Below are 20,635 nucleotides of genomic sequence, written 5' to 3'. Positions count from 1 at the left end.
GGTGGAGAGAGGCAAGTGAGATAAAGCATCGTGCCCAATGACAAAATGTAATGAACTAGGCAGGAATCGAACCAGCAATCCTTGGATCACGAGTCCGACGCCTTAGCCAATTGGCCATCTCGCTCTCAATATAATAGTACATTTATAATGCTATGACATTTTGCCAACATTCAGTTTCTCTTCTTCCTCTGATCTCTCACTAAAACGCCAAATTTTCAGAAGTTGACATTTCTTGACCTCCCCAAAAATTGTTAAAATCCCAAGACAACAATCTTTATCATGTTTTTTATAATTTGACCAAGTTTCGAATCTTTAGATATTGAACTAACCAGGACTGAACAAAAACATAACCTGGAATGATAACATTAATGATTTTTATTGGTCCATGAAATAGCAGAAATATTATGCCCAAAAGTAATGGCACACAATTCTAAATATGTTATGGAACATCCCAAACTATATCAAACCATAGCACAATTTATACTATCTGCTACCTAACTAGAACATATGCAAACCTTTACAGGCACCTTTAGAAATAATTGAAAACTTTAAACAACAGTACTTAAATATTTATTACTTTTACTCATTCTTGCTTGTATTCCTGAGGGGATCACTGCATGGCTAACAACAAAGTACAGAAAGGCAATTAACTTATTAAGAGAAGCTTTCATTCTGATGTGGATATGACAATTGGTATCTACACACAACATGTTACAAACTTACAGTATTCCTGCAGGGTTACTGGTTCAAATCTAAACCCCCACAACTATATATGTGTGTTATATATGTGTATGTGTATTACTGAACATAGGGCCACAAAACAATGTAAATTGAAGTCAAGAAATAGTGGGAAAAAATCATTTATATTTCAACAAGAAAGACAATGGGTATTCATAGGGCCATATGAAAACAAAGGAAAAATGAATAAATCCCGGTAAGAAATTTGCATACAAAAAATTTATCACTTTATCTGTCTAGATATAACAATTTCTTATCTAGATACCAACTTAGAAATTTACAAAGATAAGCGGTGTAACAAAGTCAAAACAAAATGGTAACGTTGAAAATCTCTGGCTTTAACAGAAATTCACACACTGTGTTGGTTTTTAAGGCATACTTCTTGGTGTAACGCTTACATTTAAAGGCGTTTGAAAAAAATATATTGAAAAGGACTGTTACTACCAGCTGCAAAACCTAAAGACAAACTTTGTAAATTAAAAAAAAAAGTTTTACTTTAAACAAGGAATTTTACATAATTTAGCCTCAGTTTAATCAGAAGAACAAGTGGCATTGACTTAGAAATACAAAAATAACCAAGGTTACGAAATGAAACAGAATAACCGTGGTAAAAGTAACATTCGTTACAACATTCTCAAAGCACAAAACTCCCCTTTTGCAACTCACTCGCTCAACTTGTTTCTTTTTTATGTCATACTTGGCAAAGTTGAAAATAATATCATGAATCTATTTCCAAAAAATTAAAATATCACCTGGCAATTAAGATATAACTAAAACGCTCACCTTCAGCACAATTTTGTGAGAACTGAAATTTACCCATAAAGGCAACATTGTTGGAAAGTATAACAAAAATATGTGACTTTGTACTCATACAGAAAATGTTGGAGAATAAGGAGTGAACATCAGTGGCTCATGTCATACTCATTTTGCCTCAGGAAAAAGGCCAAAAAATGAATCATCTTCAGCGATGTTTTCATTTGTCACAGTACTTGCAATGATAATGCCGTATACCTGTGTATAACCTCTCGTGAATTCGCATGCTAGAAGCAACGAGGAATCTTTTCTCACAGTATTGGCATTGAAAAGGTTTCTCCCCCAGTGTGCACCAACTAATGCTTGGCCAAAGAACTAGGATCTTTATACACTTTATCTTTTATTGCACTTGTATGGTCTTTCATCTGAATGTGTCTTCTCGTGACGTTTGAGGGCACCCAGTTGTGAGAACATTTTGCCGCAGGAACTGCACAAAAATGCCTTGTTCCTAGAATGTATCGTTTCGTGTCGAGTTACATACTCTGCTCGTGCAAAGCATTTGCCGCAGTAATGACACTGGAATCTATCCTCGCCGGAATGTAACCTTCTGTGCTTTTCTAAATTTGAAGACGATTTAAAGCTCTTCTCACATGTGTAACAACGAAAAAATCCATGTTGCTTTTGATGAATATTCAAATTTCCACGCTTGCTGAAAGTTTCGTTGCACACGGCGCAGTCGAAGGCGTGTCACCTTTGTGTGTTTCACAGTGGTCTTCTAATTGACTTGAGTCTGCATAAACTCTGCCACAAAAATAACACTGGTAGGATTCTTTGCCTTCGTGGATCTTCATGTGACCTCTCGAGTTCCGATTATTTGCGAACCTTTTACCGCAGTATTTACAAACGACGTGCTTCTCGCCAGTATGCGCCTTGTAATGGTACCTAAACGAGCTGTTATTTTTTAAAACGTTATTGCAAATTTGACACTGGAATGGCTTCTCGCCGGTGTGAAATCACGTGTGGCTTCTATGGGATGTTCTCCAGGCAAACTTCTCTTCGCAAAAATTGCACTGGAACGGTTTTTTTCTCATGTGTGTGTCCTTTCGTGACCTCTCAGACTTGACATATACGAAAACGGTTTGTTACACTTGCGGCATCTAAATGGCTTCTCTTCAGTATGAATTCTGTGGTGTCGCTTTAATGCAGAACGTTGGCGAAATTCCTCTCTACAACATAGGCACTCATTGCCTTGTTTGGCTGAATGTGTCCACTCATGTCTCTGAAAGTTGTGCAATCGTCTGTAGGTTTTATCGCAGGGCTTACAATGATAAGACTTTTCCTTACTTGATATAAGGTACTTTTTAATTGGTACTTTTTAAGAAAAAGTCGCCCAGGAAGGAACCTGGGCACGAAAACCAAACTGCCAAACGACTGATCCGCAATCAACCCCAGTCCCTTTGCATCGGGACTGTGACTGTGTGATCATCGTCGGATGTGCATCACCTTTCCCTCGAAAGGGAACAGATATTACACATGATCTTAGCCAAAAGGCCGAGAAGCGAATAGTTCTAAAGGTACACTTAATAAGAGAAATGTGCCATTTGTTGTGACACTCCGCGAATAGGTTTAAGTTATCATATGTAAAGGCTCATAACATGTCCACGTCATGAACAGTTTGCCTACATTTAGTATACAGTAGGCCTAGTGTCAAAGCAAGGAGATCGTGACCAACATGCGTACGTCACAAAGTAGCCATTTATGAGCTATGTGTATATACAGCATGACGTAGAAAAGGGGCTATACTAATTCTTAATTATGTAACTGATATCGTTACATATTTAGATTTGTCATTAAACATTCAGGGAGAAATTCTCACATATACTAATTGTCAAGACTACAAGCAACAACACACAGGGCATGACGCAAGTACGCCGTCACCGTCAATTCAGAAAGACGGCGCTCGTCCCCTTCTCCTCACAGATTCCGTATTTAGACATATGACTTCTCGTTTCCCTCCATTAATGTACCCTCCACAACTTACCCTCCACAATTTACCCTCCTCATTGGGGTGCATCCGTTGCTTACTACACTACTAGGCCCGGCCCACCCATCCCCCCCCCCCCTTGAAAATATATAGTGATTCGTAATAGAACGAAAATGAGGGAAACACGTTTAGCTATTGTTTTATGTTGTATGGGTGAATGAGGTGTACTTCCTTCTGTTGTAACACTGACATAGCTCACAGTCAACACAAAGACCTAAATATATAAGCGCGCTCTCGTGACCAGATTCCTCCGATGTGCAAATGTATATATATATATATATAGTTTACGTTCATAATCACTTAACATGTATGCAAGTTGTAACCTATACCCCATACAGTAATGTAAATTCAAACTAATGTGTGTGCCTATCCGAAACGTATTTTGTTCATCAAAAAATGTCAATTTTTTTGGCTTACAATAAACTTTTTTCAATCTATTGCAACATTCTGCATCTAAGCACCCTTGATTTACCAAAATTTTCCATTCCCCCCCCCAGAATAATTTGGTTGGGAATGGACTATCTTTCATACCCTGCCAATACTTGGACAATCGTAATGCCTTGTTTGTACGAGAATTTCAAATGACTTAGTTGATCCTATCTTTGTATAGGGATTCTTAATGCATCAGATCGCACTATTTGACGTATCAAAGTGCCAAATTTTCCGGGGGGGGGGGGGTGGGGGAGGGGGTGGGGGGCAATACATTATACAGCTCGGGCCTTCGGTGCATGCTCTTCCGATATCGTCATTTTTTACTTCATCAACCACATATCAGGGCCTCCATTCCCCAGCCCCAGCCCCCCATTCAGCTCATTTGGTGCCCCATTTGGTCCCTTTTTGGCATGTAAGACAAATAATAATAACACAAAGCCTAACAATTAATTTACACCTAATTATAAATTCCCCATGTGGTTTCCCCTCAGCATACATAGGCAACGGCTACTATTAGAATGCCGTAGCGTGCTTTTATATCTGGTTATTGACGTAACAATTTAATATATACTTACAAGTACACCAGCCAGTTGCAATAATCACGGATTTGTGCCTATATAGCCAAGACCACCTGCCATAGTTCTCTATCCACATCACGTGAATTAATTATCAAAGTATGATTACCTTCAACTACCTGTGTAAAACTTAGAATATTAAGTAAAGCTTTATTCTTCTCATACAAAGTGAAAGTTATCGAATAACATTATATATATATATATATATATATATATAAATATATATATATATATATATATATATATATATATATATATATATATATATATATATATATATATATATATATATATATATATATAGCTCTGGTAAGCTCTAAACACAAGATTATGATAAAAAGTAATTTATATGGGCTTGAAAAGACGGGGGGGGGGGGCGTACACCCGTAGCAGTGGTCTATTTCTTTCCCGGGTGACTGAATCTAAAATACAAAATAACCGACTAAAACATTTGTCAACGATTGATGATGACATTTTGTTCCATCTGGCGAAGATCTCCGAAACTGGCCACCGATTTTCTGTTCCCTTTCTCCCTAAAATAAACACACACATTATTTTGATGTAAAACTCAATGTAAAACTTGAGTTTTCAGTGTGTAAGCCTAATAGCCTGAATATTCAGGAAATGAGGAGAAGGAAGTTGTAAGCCTCGAGTCTTACAATTTGTACTGACTGACATCTTCTGTTCCTGGGTACAGTTATCATATATAAGAACCGAGTGAAAGCCTATACTTGCTGGTACGTGTATAATGTAAAGATATATCTTATTTCTAAACATTAAATATATACATAACTATTTACATAGATATATATATATGTAACCAAAGTTTTATTGATATTAAATATTGCTTAAAGGTTAAGTAATAAATAGGAAATTTGATGTTTCGATCTTCAGATCATAGAAGAACAAGTTTGCGGGCAGAAAGCGTAAAGGAAAAAAGCAAGCAACTTACGGTCTTGTGATCTGAGAACAGCCTCCAACGTGAACATTCTTTAAAGCTAAGTTCTACCTGCTTGTGCTAAACTCTTTGATACTTCATGAGAAAAGACATTAAATTATTGGAGAAAGAAATTCAAATACCGACTCGAGTGAACTTTTACACCTTATGAAGGGAGCGGTAAATATAGGGAAAAAAGCCAAGAACGTTGGTCGGGTCTTTTTACAGACAACATATGTTACCAAAAGGAGCTAATTGTCAGGAGCAACACTGAAGAGTGTAAACCACGTAATGGTAGTTTAAGACGTGGTGTACTCGGAATCGTTCATCGTTTTTTTTATTTAAAACTAAAGTCACCTGAGAACTTATCTACCCAGTGCTCAAGTAAAAGATAAAAACCAAATTCACTATTATTTGGACACCAAAATAAAGAACGAAAGTGTTTTTACGGCAGACCGTCTTTCTGTGCTGCAGCTTGGTGATAATATTTCGACAAGGAAACGGAGTGGATTCTAAAATATCTTCTCGCTCTATGACTCGAATTTTGTTCTTAAAGCTAGAAACAGTACGGCGAACCGATTTGTCTAAACCGCGTACCATGACATAAATTTATCAATTATATGTTTCCTATAGACTCATTCATTGCAGCCTATCAATGAACTGAATGGGTCAAAGACACATGATCAATTCGCGTCCTTTTTGTTGGATATTTCGTCAACGCCTGATTGTAAGTTGAAACAACACTCGCTGGAGTGAGAGCAATTAGTTCATCCGATACTCATGAATGTTATACCTGTTGAGGTGAACTGAAATAAATGTGAAATAATGATATGTAAGTATCTTTGCATAGCAATAAATCATATTATAGTGATGGACTTGTATTAGACACCTTTGTTCCCATGTAGTGTGGCAGATGCGCCCTATCGTAATTACTGGCAGCTGTGACGCAGGATTTTATGACATGCAGGGAACTCCCTGATGAGATGTATGTATCTCGCACTCTCTCTTTCTATGTGTATGTATATGTATATGTATATATATATATATATATATATATATATACATATATATATATATATATATATATATGTATATATATATATATATATATATATATCGGATGAACTAATATATATATATTTATATATATATATATATTTACATCTATATATATACATATATATATAGATGTATATATATATATTTATATATATATATATACATCTATATATATATATATATAGATGTATATATATATACATTTATATATATATATATAAATATATATAGATGTATATATATATTTTTTTTACATATATATATATATATTTATATATATATATATATACATATATATATATATATAGATATATATATATATAGATATATATATATATATATATATATATATATATATATATATATATATATATATATATATACATACATATATATATTTAGGAATAACGGAAAAACTGTTAAACAACTATGCTGCATTTAGAGAAAGGCTGGATCTCGAGTGAGGTACAATAATAAAATTAGGTAAGTGATTGGACGTAAAACAGCCAATGTTTGGTTTTTGCAGAGCTTTTCAGCAAAACTAGCTCTTCTTCAGAGCATGATCACCGAAAGTGACAAGAAGTAGCAGGAATTTGAAACTTTTTTACAGAGAAGATTGTCGGCATGGTTGTAAAGTCAAAACGACTTACTGATTTCTGCTGAATTGAGCAGAAGTTTTAGAAATTCGGATTATTTTAATCCGCGTCGGATTGTTTTAATCCGATTCCGTCGTAATTGCAAAGGAATTGTTTTGGTTTATCTGGGATGGCAAATCGTTGCTGATGTTTAAACCGAATGGTGCCGTGGTCTTTAGGTTTATTTCCCAGAAATTTTCTTTTCCTTTCCTAGATTTATCTGTCCAAGAATCGTTTTGGTCAATGGCAATAACACGCAAATTCTCAATTGAATGATTTTGGAGATTGAAGTGATTTGCAACAGGTTGGTTGATCTTTTTTGTTTTGATCGCCGATCTACGTTGTGTCATTCTCATTCTAAGAGTGTTTTTTGACTCTACAATGTATTGTAAGTTACAAATATTGCAGTAGATGAGGTAAATGACATTTTTGGATAGGCAGTTAATTTTGTGCCGAATTTGGAACGTGCGTTTGGTTTGGTTGCTCTGAAAGGCCTCGGTCGACTCGACAATTAAGCACGTTTTGCAATTTTGTGTACAGGGCGATGATCCTGTATTTTCTGTTTTGCTTTCCCCTAATGGGGTGTCATCCCGAAAGGATGCCCGAAATAAAATATCCCGTAGGTTGCTGGGTCTTTTAAAAGCGATGACAGGTAATTCTAGGAAAACTGATTTCAGGCGTTCGGTGAAAATTCTTCTGAATGATATTAGCCAGTGGTGGGAGACCAGGGTGGAATTCAGTAACCAATGTCACCCTTTTGGAACTGGTTTGACGAGTTTTGTGCGTCAATGTTTCGGTACGGGGTTTGCTTTTAGCCTTTTTGATGGCATTTTCAATAGTTCCCCGAAAATACTGTCTGTTTAGGAGGTGTTGTGACAGTTCTTTAGTGCGTGAATCAAAATCGACTTCAGAGGAGCAAATTGCGTCGAATGCGCAACGCTTGACTGTACGGAATATTTCTGGTACAGTGACGTGCAACTGCTTGGTAAGAGGTAGTTGTGCTTGTTCGTGGGTTTATTGAACAAGTCTGTTTTGAGTGAACCATTTTGTAGGGTCACAGTGGTGTCCAGGAAGTGAACGCCATGTCCAGAAAAAGTCAGCAGTAAATTTCATAGTGTGATGAAACGAGTTTATGCCATCAATGAACAGTTTTAGATTTGCCTCACCATGGGTGCATATCATAAAGATATCGTCAATGAAACGTAACCACGTGTGCAGGTTTCAAGTTTTGTCGAGATAGAAATTCTTTCTCGAGGATTCCCATAAAGATGCTGGCAAAAGACGGTGCCATTTTGTTACCCATTGCGGTGCCATGAATTTGGAGGTAGTGTTTGTTGCCAAATACCAGATTATTGCTGATCAAGATAAGTTGCATCAATTCGGCCAATTCTTTCTTCGTGGGGGTTTTGCCACGTTTCGGTTTGAATGCTTTTGTGCAGGCCGAAATGCCCTCTTCTTTAGGGATATTTGTGTATAACGAAGACACATCCAAGGTAACTAACAGAGTAGATATGGGAAGATTTTTTATTTCCCCAATTTTCCGGATGAATTCCGTAGTCTCCTGCACATAGGACGGTAGGGCCGAAACAAGAGGTTGGATGAGAAGATCCACGAATTTGGAAACTTTTTCATTCGCTGTACCATTACCCGATATAATGGGCCTCCCGGGATTGCCTTCTTTGTGAATTTTAGGCAAAAAATAAAAGCGACCAGGTATTGGGTCGTTTTCAAGGAGGTTTTGGCCTAACTTGCGGTCAATGGAACCGTTAGAGACTATCTTTTGGATGACTCTTTTCACGTTTTGTGTGATTTCTTGAGTAGGATCAGAATCCAGGAGTTTGTAGTGTTGAGGGTTGCTGAGTAGTCTGTTGAGGGTTGCTGAGTAGTCTGTTGGCTTCCTCTCTGTAGAATTGTTTGCCAATAGCGACAATTGCAGAACCCTTGTCGGCTGGCTTGATGACAATGTCATCGCGCTTCCGGAGTTCATGGATAGCCTGTCTCTCAGTTTTGCTGATATTGTCGCGGAAGTCTGGGGCAGAGGTCTGTGTTTTTACATCCTCTTCAATTGCCGAAATAAATGATTCAAGAGGCGCACGATGGGCCTTGGGTGGATTCCACGAGCTTTTTGGCTTAAAATTGGAATGCATGTCGTCGGTTTGTTGCGTGGTGTTATTGCCATTTTCGTCGGCAAAAAATTCACGAAGACGTAAGCGTCTATAGAACATATTAAGGTCAAGAGAAAGTTTCTGAGCGTTAACTTGCCGTGGTTTAGGGCAAACATTTAGACCTTTGGAGAGTAAGTTTGTTTCTCCTACCGAGAGTTGGCACTCAATAGTAACAACTGCACTTTTGGTGGTGTTGCATGAGGTCTGTATCTCTTTGCGACGGAATCTGCGAGACCTGGTTCTTTTTGAGGTTTCAAGTTGGGTTTCACCAGAAGACTTAACTACCTCTCTTTGGGTGACATTATCCCTCTTCAATTTGTGAAATTGTCTTGAAGCTAAGGTATGTGAGAGGTTCAAGCATATTTTGGAGATGGAGTCAAGCTTTATTTCGAACTCGTTCTTGGGGAGTTCTTTTTGCAGTTTTCTGGTTTTAGAATCAATTTGCTGGCCAAATTTGCTGGATTAAAATAATCGGATTTTCTAAAACTTCTGCTCAATTCAGCAGAAATCAGTAAGTCGCTTTGACTTTACAACCATGCCGACAATCTTCTCTGTAAAATAGTTTCAAATTCCTGCTACTCCTTGTCACTTTCGGTGATCATGCACTGAAGAAGAGCTAGTTTTGCTCGAAAGCTCTGCAAAAACCAATTATTGGCTGTTTTACTTCCAATCACTTACCTTATATATATATATATATATATATCTCATCATATGCATAGAAATATATAGAAAAAGAAATATATAAATATAAATATATAAATATATATATAAATATATATATATAAATATATATGTATGTATATATATATATATATATATATATATATATAGATAGATATATAGATAGATAGATAGATAGATAGATAGATAGATAGATAGATAGATAGATAGATAGATAGATAGATAGATAGATAGATAGATAGATAGATAGATAGATAGATAGATAGATAGATAGATAGATAGATAGATAGATAGATAGATAGATAGATAGATAGATAGATAGATAGATAGATAGATAGATAGATAGATAGATAGATAGATAGATAGATAGATAGATAGATAGATAGATAGATAGATAGATAGATAGATAGATAGATAGATAGATAGATAGATAGATAGATAGATAGATAGATAGATAGATAGATAGATAGATAGATAGATAGATAGATAGATAGATAGATAGATAGATAGATAGATAGATAGATAGATAGATAGATAGATAGATAGATAGATAGATAGATAGATAGATAGATAGATAGATAGATAGATAGATAGATAGATAGATAGATAGATAGATAGATAGATAGATAGATAGATAGATAGATAGATAGATAGATAGATAGATAGATAGATAGATAGATAGATAGATAGATAGATAGATAGATAGATAGATAGATAGATAGATAGATAGATAGATAGATAGATAGATAGATAGATAGATAGATAGATAGATAGATAGATAGATAGATAGATAGATAGATAGATAGATAGATAGATAGATAGATAGATAGATAGATAGATAGATAGATAGATAGATAGATAGATAGATAGATAGATAGATAGATAGATAGATAGATAGATAGATAGATAGATAGATAGATAGATAGATAGATAGATAGATAGATAGATAGATAGATAGATAGATAGATAGATAGATAGATAGATAGATAGATAGATAGATAGATAGATAGATAGATAGATAGATAGATAGATAGATAGATAGATAGATAGATAGATAGATAGATAGATAGATAGATAGATAGATAGATAGATAGATAGATAGATAGATAGATAGATAGATAGATAGATAGATAGATAGATAGATAGATAGATAGATAGATAGATAGATAGATAGATAGATAGATAGATAGATAGATAGATAGATAGATAGATAGATAGATAGATAGATAGATAGATAGATAGATAGATAGATAGATAGATAGATAGATAGATAGATAGATAGATAGATATTTGTATTGTACTCACTATTTAATTGATTTACCGGTTACATGATAGTATACCATTAAATTGTATCAATACGGAGTGAGTTTCATTGGCAAATTGATCAACAGAATACTGATAATAGCAGATATGACAATAATCACTGTTGGAACTGGAAGAAAAATTAATGACAGAACGGATTTCCTTTTTATATGAGTTTTTCCCCTTCTTGTTGCAGTGGTTCTTTCTTCTGTTGCATAAGAGCTACCCTCTGGACCAAGGAATGTCCGTGTTGTGCTATTGTTGAGATCCATGTCTAGTTAACGAATTGAAACGATATACTGCGTGATGGAATACGTTCAATACGAACAATCAAATGCCTCAATTCCACGTTGGGTTATGTCTCTAACTCAGTCGAATGGCCCTGCTGTAACATCATTTATTTTAGGAATTCTCGCCTTTCTTTCTAACGGTGCATTTTTGTTCACAGTTGTCAAACAATCCTCTTTAAGAACAATGCGGTTGAATATTTACTTGATACCTTTGTCATTCATAGATATGTATACCTCGATTATTTATATACTATTGGGAGCATCTTTATATCTTAGTGACACAGATCTTGATAGTCTTCGAGGCTTACTATTAACACTAATTATTAGATGTCCAGCTCAAATCGTCTCATGTACATTGATCATGTTGTTGTCATGGGATCGATACAAGGTTGTTAGCGATCCGATAAATCAATCAATAAGACACACTACATGCCCGAAGATACGTTTACTTGTTATGCTACTCATTGCTACCGCTGCTTTTGCTTTACTTTTGGTAACTGCATCTCTGGTTTTTTATCTCTCTATTTTTATCATAATTCTTTATGATTTTGTAACCTTCATTGGGACAGGGATCCTTAATTTAAAGATTATTATTGTGTTAAGGAAGAGGCATGAGCTGCACAGAGGAAATGTGTCTAACAGAAATATCGCTAGACAGCAACAGCAAGTGACGATAGCAGTCATTATTAATTCCTTTGTCTTCGTGAGTCTAGTGTTGATCTTTGACGCTTTTTTCTTTCTCCCTTTTTTTGGTCAAGAATTTTATCCCAGCGCGTTAATCATCTGTACATTACTCAATTCTGGTTTAAATCCTGTTATTTATAACATATTTGGCTCAATCTATCGAGAGGCATTCTTAAATACGTTTCCTTGTTTGAAAACCATTGCACTGTGGTTGATGAGCTTTAAAATTAACAATGAACCCGAAATTGAACTTAATACGATAAACGAACAACCATAAGCCTTGACTCATGTTTATTTGATTGACTTTAGGTCAGTAACGATAAGACCTATATTTCGTGTTTTGTCTGTGTTTTTTTCTTCCAAAAAAAGACTAAGTATCAAACGATCTAAAGCAAACAAGAAAGAAAGTCCCCCTTTTTTGGTTCACTTACGCCGGCCAATTGCTATAGACATCTTATTGGGGTGAAGGGGGTGGTGCAGTGCTTCTGGAGTGAGCATATATATATATATATATATATATATATATATATATATATATATATATATATATATATATATATATATATATATATATATATATATGAGGATATTATCATTGAGGATTTTTATGACATGCAGGGAACTCCCTGATGTGATATATGTATCATATCTCGCACTCTCTCTTTCTTTCTTTATATATATATATATATATATATATATATATATATATATATATATATATATATGGGGGAAGGGGGGGGGCGGGATTAACACCTTCAGGCCTATAAATCCCCCACCTGATGCTGATGTAACACATCACGCTTGGTTCATGCATAGCACTTAGAACCGTATAATGTATTGTTAATTTATGTAAATAATGTTGTTACTGGTTATAATTGGTCCAATATGTTCTTCTACTCGTCAAAAATGTATAATATATATAATCATATAGCTTGTCATAGATTGCTTCAAGTGTGACTTGAGACCGTAACATGGCAACAAAACAAACATATTTATAAGCATTTTTAACAGCTTTAAACTACTCATTTGCAAGTTATATTATATTTCTTGATAATTTTTTGTTTCCATAAATTTCCATGAAGTCATATGAACTGATGAATCCTGGTAGGCCCATATGACTCATCTGGAGTAGTTCTATATTTTTGTAATGTCATCACATCTTCCATCCTGTATATTGTTCCTTAGATGCTCTTTATTTCGTGTAGCCATTCTCACAACATTGTGGGGCGCATATTAGTGTTCGAGATACCTGTAAATAGTTGGACATATAACAGGGTAGTTGGTTTATAGCGTATATACGGTACGTAAAACACACGCACATGTAAATAGATATATATATATATATATATATATATATACGTTTATATATATATATATATATATATATATATATATATATATATATATGTTTATATGTTTATATATATACAGAAAGTTGCGTTTTGATGAGATTCCAACACAGGGAATTGTTGATGCTGAGTGAACATTTCAGGTTTCAAAGATAAATCAAAAGGAAGTGTATGACATGGCATGTTAAGCTTTGCAGAAAAGTTTCCGCTGTGACGTCACACATCACCTGTAGTGGCAGAGCTGCTTATTTGGCCTTCCATAGAAAAGTTATTTTTATGTTTTCGGGTGTTGAAAGTCTAAAAGCCAACACGGTATTTACGAGTCAAAATATCACCAGTTAAGACCTACGAGTATACGTTTATATGATTTCGAGTATTTTTAGTGTGTTTCGCTAGCGTTTAGAGTGTATCATTCTACAGTTGTTTTGTTTCCTTGTTTTTCATGTTTTTTGTGACGAACGGTGTAAATATCTCTGTAAATACAAGTTGTATTATCACTTTACTACGGACTTTCGTTAGTGTGTGTTTTTATATTACGGATTTTCGTCTGCGTCTTAAGCTTTTAGTCGGCTTTTCAGCTCCGTGCCCGGACATCACATCACCTATACGGTGATCTACTCAGAGGAAGAATCGAGGCTTGTAAACTTGTTGCTGCTGTTTTAACATTTCACCATTGGGATATGTGGGTAGTCTAGACTGTTTAGAATTCTTTCCATTGTTGAGTCTATTAGTAGTAGGCTTAAAGTATCAGTAGTTAGAGTACCAATATTGCTCAAGCCTTAAGGTGTAACAGTAGTAGGCCTAGTAGTAGTAGTGGTAGCAGCCTACGTATCATGTATTCTCCTGGGCTGGTGACTGTTTGTTGAATTTCGTACGAAACGCCTATGTTTTACATCACGTGGTTGAACAGTTGTTGAACTAACGCCGACGGAAGCAACGTAAGTTTAGACAATGACGTAAGTTTAGACAACGCCGTAAGTTACACAACGGAACTTTGGATATCAACGTAAGTTTGAGCAACAGCATGGTAAAACAGCAACAACAAATTTAGTTTAGACAACAACAAACAAACTTAGTTTAGATAACGAATAAGTTTTCCATTGTCGCGTTCCATAGAAAGAAGGAAAAGATATGGAGATGAGAAATTCAACGTAACAATATAATTGTCACCTTGCCTGCCATTGAAATATCTCTCCTGCAGGTGAATATACGGTATTTGCATATATAGGACTGCCTCAGATAAATGTTTCTTCCTTTTCACAGTGTCCTAAATGAACGGTGTAAAAGGCTTATTGGGATTGGTTAAATTATATTTTGCCGATTATTGAATGTTTTTCCAGTTATGTAAAGATACCCAGGTCGAAGAGCGATCAACAATGTCCCGTACATGGAGGCTGTAATGTTATTGAATATGCATTAGATACACGTGTGCAAACATTGTAGAATCTGCACCTGTATGTTATTACGTTGTGTATTTGCATATTGGTATATAAGTTAAAGCATGCCGTCTGCTCGTCCTTGTTCACCCTGTCTCTCCATACGTCAACATGTAATCTTGGACATCTCGTCCTACGTCTGTCCTGTACAGTATGACTATGTATTGCAATAAATTAAGATGTTAATACTCAACGTGAACTGTGTTCTACTTGATTGTGATTTTGAGACAATGTGATGATGCAATTACAAACTTTTCTCAAAGTTAACAATTCTTGAGACAAGCTGTTTTTCTTTGGAAGATTCTGACAATTTTATCTCTGCTGACCTAAAATATAGCTCACCCACACCCGAAACCTATAGAAGTTGTAATGGGAAAACCACATGCCAAGTGTATGTACCTATGGCAAGCCGTTTTAACATTTACCTCTCTATTCTACTTAAGTAGAATTAATTCCACTTAAGTAGAATACAATTAAGCTTAAGTGAAATGAATTGCACTTAAGTAGAATTGCATTTTACTTAAGCTTAATTGTATTCCACTTAAGTGGAATTCATATTAGCTTAAGTTCAAACGGTTTTTGTCTACATCGTATTTTACTTAAGTGAAATACAATTCTACTTAAGTAAAATACAATTCTGCTTAAGTAAAATTCAATTCTGCTTAAGTAAAATGCAATTCTGCTTAAGTAAAATTCAATTCTACTTAAGTAAAATGCTATTCTACTTAAGCAAAATGGCTTTTCAATTTCACTTAAGCTAAATTGCATTTTACTTAAGTGAAATAGAATTACGCTTAAGTGAAATGTGATTGGTCAATCTATTTCACTTAAGTAAAATGCAATTTAGCTTAAGTAAAATGTGATTGGTCAATCAGTGTATGCTACTCATTGCGTCACTGTACTTGCCGCGAAGTCCGACTCTGTATACTATTATAGGTACCTCACCACGTGTTCATCCGCTCAATAGGTTTACCATTGTCAGAAAAGAGGTAAAAGTACCTAACGTAAAGCTTCTATTAAGCATGTTATCATTTACTGTCATCGTTTTTTTCTGCCTTTATATGAAAGAGCATAATTTTAAGTACAGATGGTGTGAAAATAGGGAGGATCGAAGGTGATATAAACCATTTTTAAAATCTTTGGTTAAATGTTGATATTACCCCGAACGAGCATATGGAAGGGTTCAGTGTGATAAACTTGCTCCTCTTCTAGCTCATAATCTAAACGGTCATGATATGGAAGTTTGCAAGTGCCATGATAGGCCACTAGAACACAGCTATCGTGTGGTGGGTAGGATATACCAGATGAAAACTTCTATCTATGCTTTGGCAGGTCTTGAAAGTGATGAGTTTAGTGTGTAAGTCAATGGAACAATTAATTGTGATGCGAGACCTATAGAGTTACGTTCAAGACGTACTAGTTACGTAACCATTTGCGGCCATTCCCCCATTCTGTGATACTTATCCAGCTTTCGTTGTGTATATACGAACATAACACCATACTTAGCAAATGAAGCAAAGCTTTGTTTATCACTGAGTCTGAACGTTAGACATTTGGTAAATGCAGCCAGCCAATAAATCGTTGCAAACTGTTGCTGATGCAGTTGGAAAAGCACTTTTGAGGGCAAGGGAACGACTACAACATGACATACCCAATCAGTGGTACTAGTATACTAGAAGTATCACAAGGCATGGTACCATGCATGTAAACATTGCCCCCAGACCAACCACTTCTCCGCACAAGGTAAATGTTATAACGGCTTGCCATATCCTTCAATTCCACTTAAGCTAAATTGTATTTTACTTAAGTAGAATTGAATTTTACTTAAGTAAAATGCAATTGTATTCTACTTAAGTAAAATACAATTCTACTTAAGTAGAATACAATTTAGCTTAAGTTAAATTGAATTTCACTTAAGCTTAATTGTATTCTACTTAAGTAAAATACAATTTTACTTAAGTAAAATGCATTTAGCTTAAGTGAAAAAGAATGACACTTTTACTTAAGCTAAATTAAATTTTACTTAAGTAGAATTGTATTTTACTTAAGTAGAATACAATTAAGCTTAAGTGAAATTGAATTTAACTTAAGCTTAAAAGAAAGTGGTAATTTTACTTAAGTGGAATACAATTAAACTTAAGTAAAATGCAATTCTACTTAAGTGCAATTCATTTTACTTAAGCTTAATTGTATTCTACTTAAGTGCAATTCATTTCACTTAAGCTTAATTGTATTCTACTTAAGTGCAATTAATTCTACTTAAGTAGAATAGGGAGGTAAATGTTAAAACGGCTTGCCATATGTACCACTGGTCAATACTACCCCTTTGGAGGTTTGTGGTTTAAAGTGAGTGACATCTGTTCAAGGTCTCCTTTAGCCTCCACCTAAAACTACATACTTGTTGCAAATCATAATCAATGCCTACTCAGTATTGAAAGTACAAGTTCTCTACAAGTTAATATCATTCTTGCAATATTAAGAATTAAAGATCTCCACTTACAGCAAGTAACTTTTCACTCACACCAAAATCCACACTGACCATGTGAATTTGATAGGCAATAATAATTATAATATTTGATATTTATTGCGCTTTACTGACATTATAATTCCCCTGGTCAATGATAACCTGTCCCAGAGACAATCAAGCCTCCAGCCAGCTGCAGGCATATATTGCACCCAATAACAAGTTACCTCACAGGTACCCATTTAACCCCTGGGTGGAGAGAGGCAAGTGAGATAAAGCATCTTGCCCAATTACAAAATGTAAAGAACCAGGCAGGAATCGAACCAGCAATCCTTGGATCCAAGTCCAACGCCTTAGCCAATTGGCCATCTCGCTCTCAATATAATAGTACATTTATAATGCTATGACATTTTGCCAACACTCAGTTTCACTTCTTCCTCTGATCTCTCACTAAAACGCCAAATTTTCAGAAGTTGACATTTCTTGACCTCCCCACAAATTGTTAATATCCCAAGACAACAATCTGTATCATGTTTTTTATAATTTGACCAAGTTTCGAATCTTTAGATATTGAGCCAACCAGGACTGAACAAAAACATAACCTGGAATGATAACATTAATGATTTTTATTGGTCCATGAAATAGCAGAATATTGTGCCCAAAAGTATTAGCACACAATTCTAAATATGTTATGGAACATCCCAAAACTATATCAAACAATAGCACAATTTATATTATCTCCTACCTAAATAGAACATATGCAAACCTTTGCAGACACCTTTAGAAATAATTTAAACTTTCAACAACAGTACTTAAATATTTATTACGTTTACTCATTCTTGCTTGTATTCCTGAGGGGATCACTGCATGGCTAACAACAAAGTACAGAAAGGCAATTAACTTATTAAGAGAAGCTTTCATTCTGATTTGGATATGACAGTTGGTATCTACACAAAACATGTCACAAAATTACAGTATTCCTGCAGGGTTACTGGTTCAAATCTAGACCCCTACAACTATATATGTGTATGTGTATTACTGAACATAGGGCCACAAAACAATGTAAATTGAAGTCAAGAAATAGTGGGAAAAAAATCATTTATATTTCAACAAGAAAGACAATGGGCCATATGAAAACAAAGGAAAAATGAATAAATGAAATAAATGCCGGTAAGAAATTTGCATACAAAAAATTTATCACTTTATCTGTCTAGATATAACAATTTCTTATCTAGATACCAAAATGGAAATTTACAAAGATAAGCCAAAGATAAGCGGTGTAACAAAGTCAAAACAAAATGGTTACGTTGAAAATGTCTGGCTTTAACAGAAATTTACACACTGTGTTGGTTTTTAAGGCATACTTCTTGGTGTAACGCTTACATTTAAAGGCGTTTGAAAAAAAAAATTATTGAAAAGGACTGTTACTACCAGCTGCAAAACCTGAAAACAAACTTTGTAAAAAAAATTTAAAAAGTTTTACTTTAAACAAGGAATTTTACATAATTTAGCCTCAGTTTAATCAGAAGAACAAATGGCATTGACTTAGAAATACAACAATAACAAAAGTTACAAAATGAAACAGAATAACCGTGGTAAAAGTAACATTCGTTACAACATTCTCAAGGCACAAAACTCCCCTTTTGCAACTCACTCGCTCAACTTGGTTTTTTTATGTCATACTCCAAGTTGAAAATAATTTCATGAATTTATTTCCAAAGAATTAAAATATCACCTGGCAATTAAGATATAACTAAAGCGCTCACCTTCAGCACAATTTTGTGAGAACTGAAATTTACCCATAAAGGCAACATTGTTGGAAAATATAACAAAAATATGTGACTTTGTACTCATACAGAAAATGTTGGAGAATAAGGAGTGAACATCAGTGGCTCATGTCATACTCATGTTACCTCAGGAAAAAGGCCAAAAAATGAATCATCTTCAGCGATGTTTTCCACACACTCCTAAAGGCCGGGTAAGCCATGCATAGTGTAACTGATCCCGCTCACTCCTATTTGCTGTTTCTCATGGTTGCTTAGACCTGTTGCATAATTGAAGGATTTGTCACAGTACTTGCAATGATAATGCCGTATACCTGTGTATAACCTCTCGTGAATTCGCATGCTAGAAGCAACGAGGAATCTTTTCTCACAGTATTGGCATTGAAAAGGTTTCTCCCCCAGTGTGCACCAACTAATGCTTGGCCAAAGAACTAGGATCGTATACACTTTATCTTTTATTGCACTTGCAGGGTCTTTCATCTGAATGTGTCTTCTCGTGACGTTTGAGGGCACCCAGTTTTGAGAACATATTGCCGCAGGAACTGCACAAAAATGCCTTGTTCCTAGAATGTGTCATTTCGTGTCGAGTTACATACTCTGCTCGTGCAAAGCATTTGCCGCAGTAACGATACTGGAATCTATCCTCGCCGGAATGTAACCTTCTGTGCTTTTCCAAATTTGAAGACGATTTAAAGCTCTTCTCACATGTGTAACAACGAAAGAATCCATGTTGCTTTTGATGAATATTCAAATTTCCACGCTTGCTGAAAGTTTCGTTGCACATGGCGCACTCGAAGGCATTGTCACCCTTGGGTGTTTCAAAATGGTCTTCTAATTGACTTGAGTCTGCATAAACTCTGTCACAAAAATAACACTGGTATGGTTCTTTGCCTTCGTGGATCTTCATGTGACCTCTCGAGTTCCGATTATTTGCGAACCTTTTACCGCAGTATTTACAAACGACGTGCTTCTCGCCAGTGTGCGCCTTGTAATGGCACCTCAACGAACTGTTATTTTTTAAAACTTTATCGCAAATTTGACACTGGAATGGCTTCTCGCCGGTATGCAATCTCGTGTGGCTTCTATGGGATTTTCTCCAGGCAAACTTCTCATCGCAAAAATTGCACTGGAACGGTTTCTCTCCTGTGTGTGTCCTTTCGTGACCTCTCAGGCTTGACATATACGAAAACGGTTTGTTACACTTGCGGCATCTAAATGGCTTCTCTCCAGTATGAATTCTGTGGTGTCGCTTTAATGCAGAATGTTGGCGAAATTCCTTTCCACAATATAGGCACTCATTGCCTTGT

The 20,635-nt window shown here is 35.3% G+C and overlaps 2 pseudogenes; both read right to left on the bottom strand.

Annotated features, from left to right (window-relative positions):
* Positions 1-2,504: 2,504 nt before the first annotated feature.
* On the bottom strand, positions 2,505-20,552 carry LOC139984521 (uncharacterized; annotated as a pseudogene).
* LOC139957861 (U2 spliceosomal RNA) lies at positions 2,842-3,054 on the bottom strand (annotated as a pseudogene).
* Positions 20,553-20,635: the final 83 nt, after the last annotated feature.

The sequence above is a fragment of the Apostichopus japonicus genome, chromosome 17, assembly GCF_037975245.1.
Source record: "Apostichopus japonicus isolate 1M-3 chromosome 17, ASM3797524v1, whole genome shotgun sequence".
Lineage (NCBI taxonomy): Eukaryota > Metazoa > Echinodermata > Holothuroidea > Aspidochirotida > Stichopodidae > Apostichopus > Apostichopus japonicus.
This window is presented reverse-complemented; position numbering and strand designations above follow the sequence as displayed.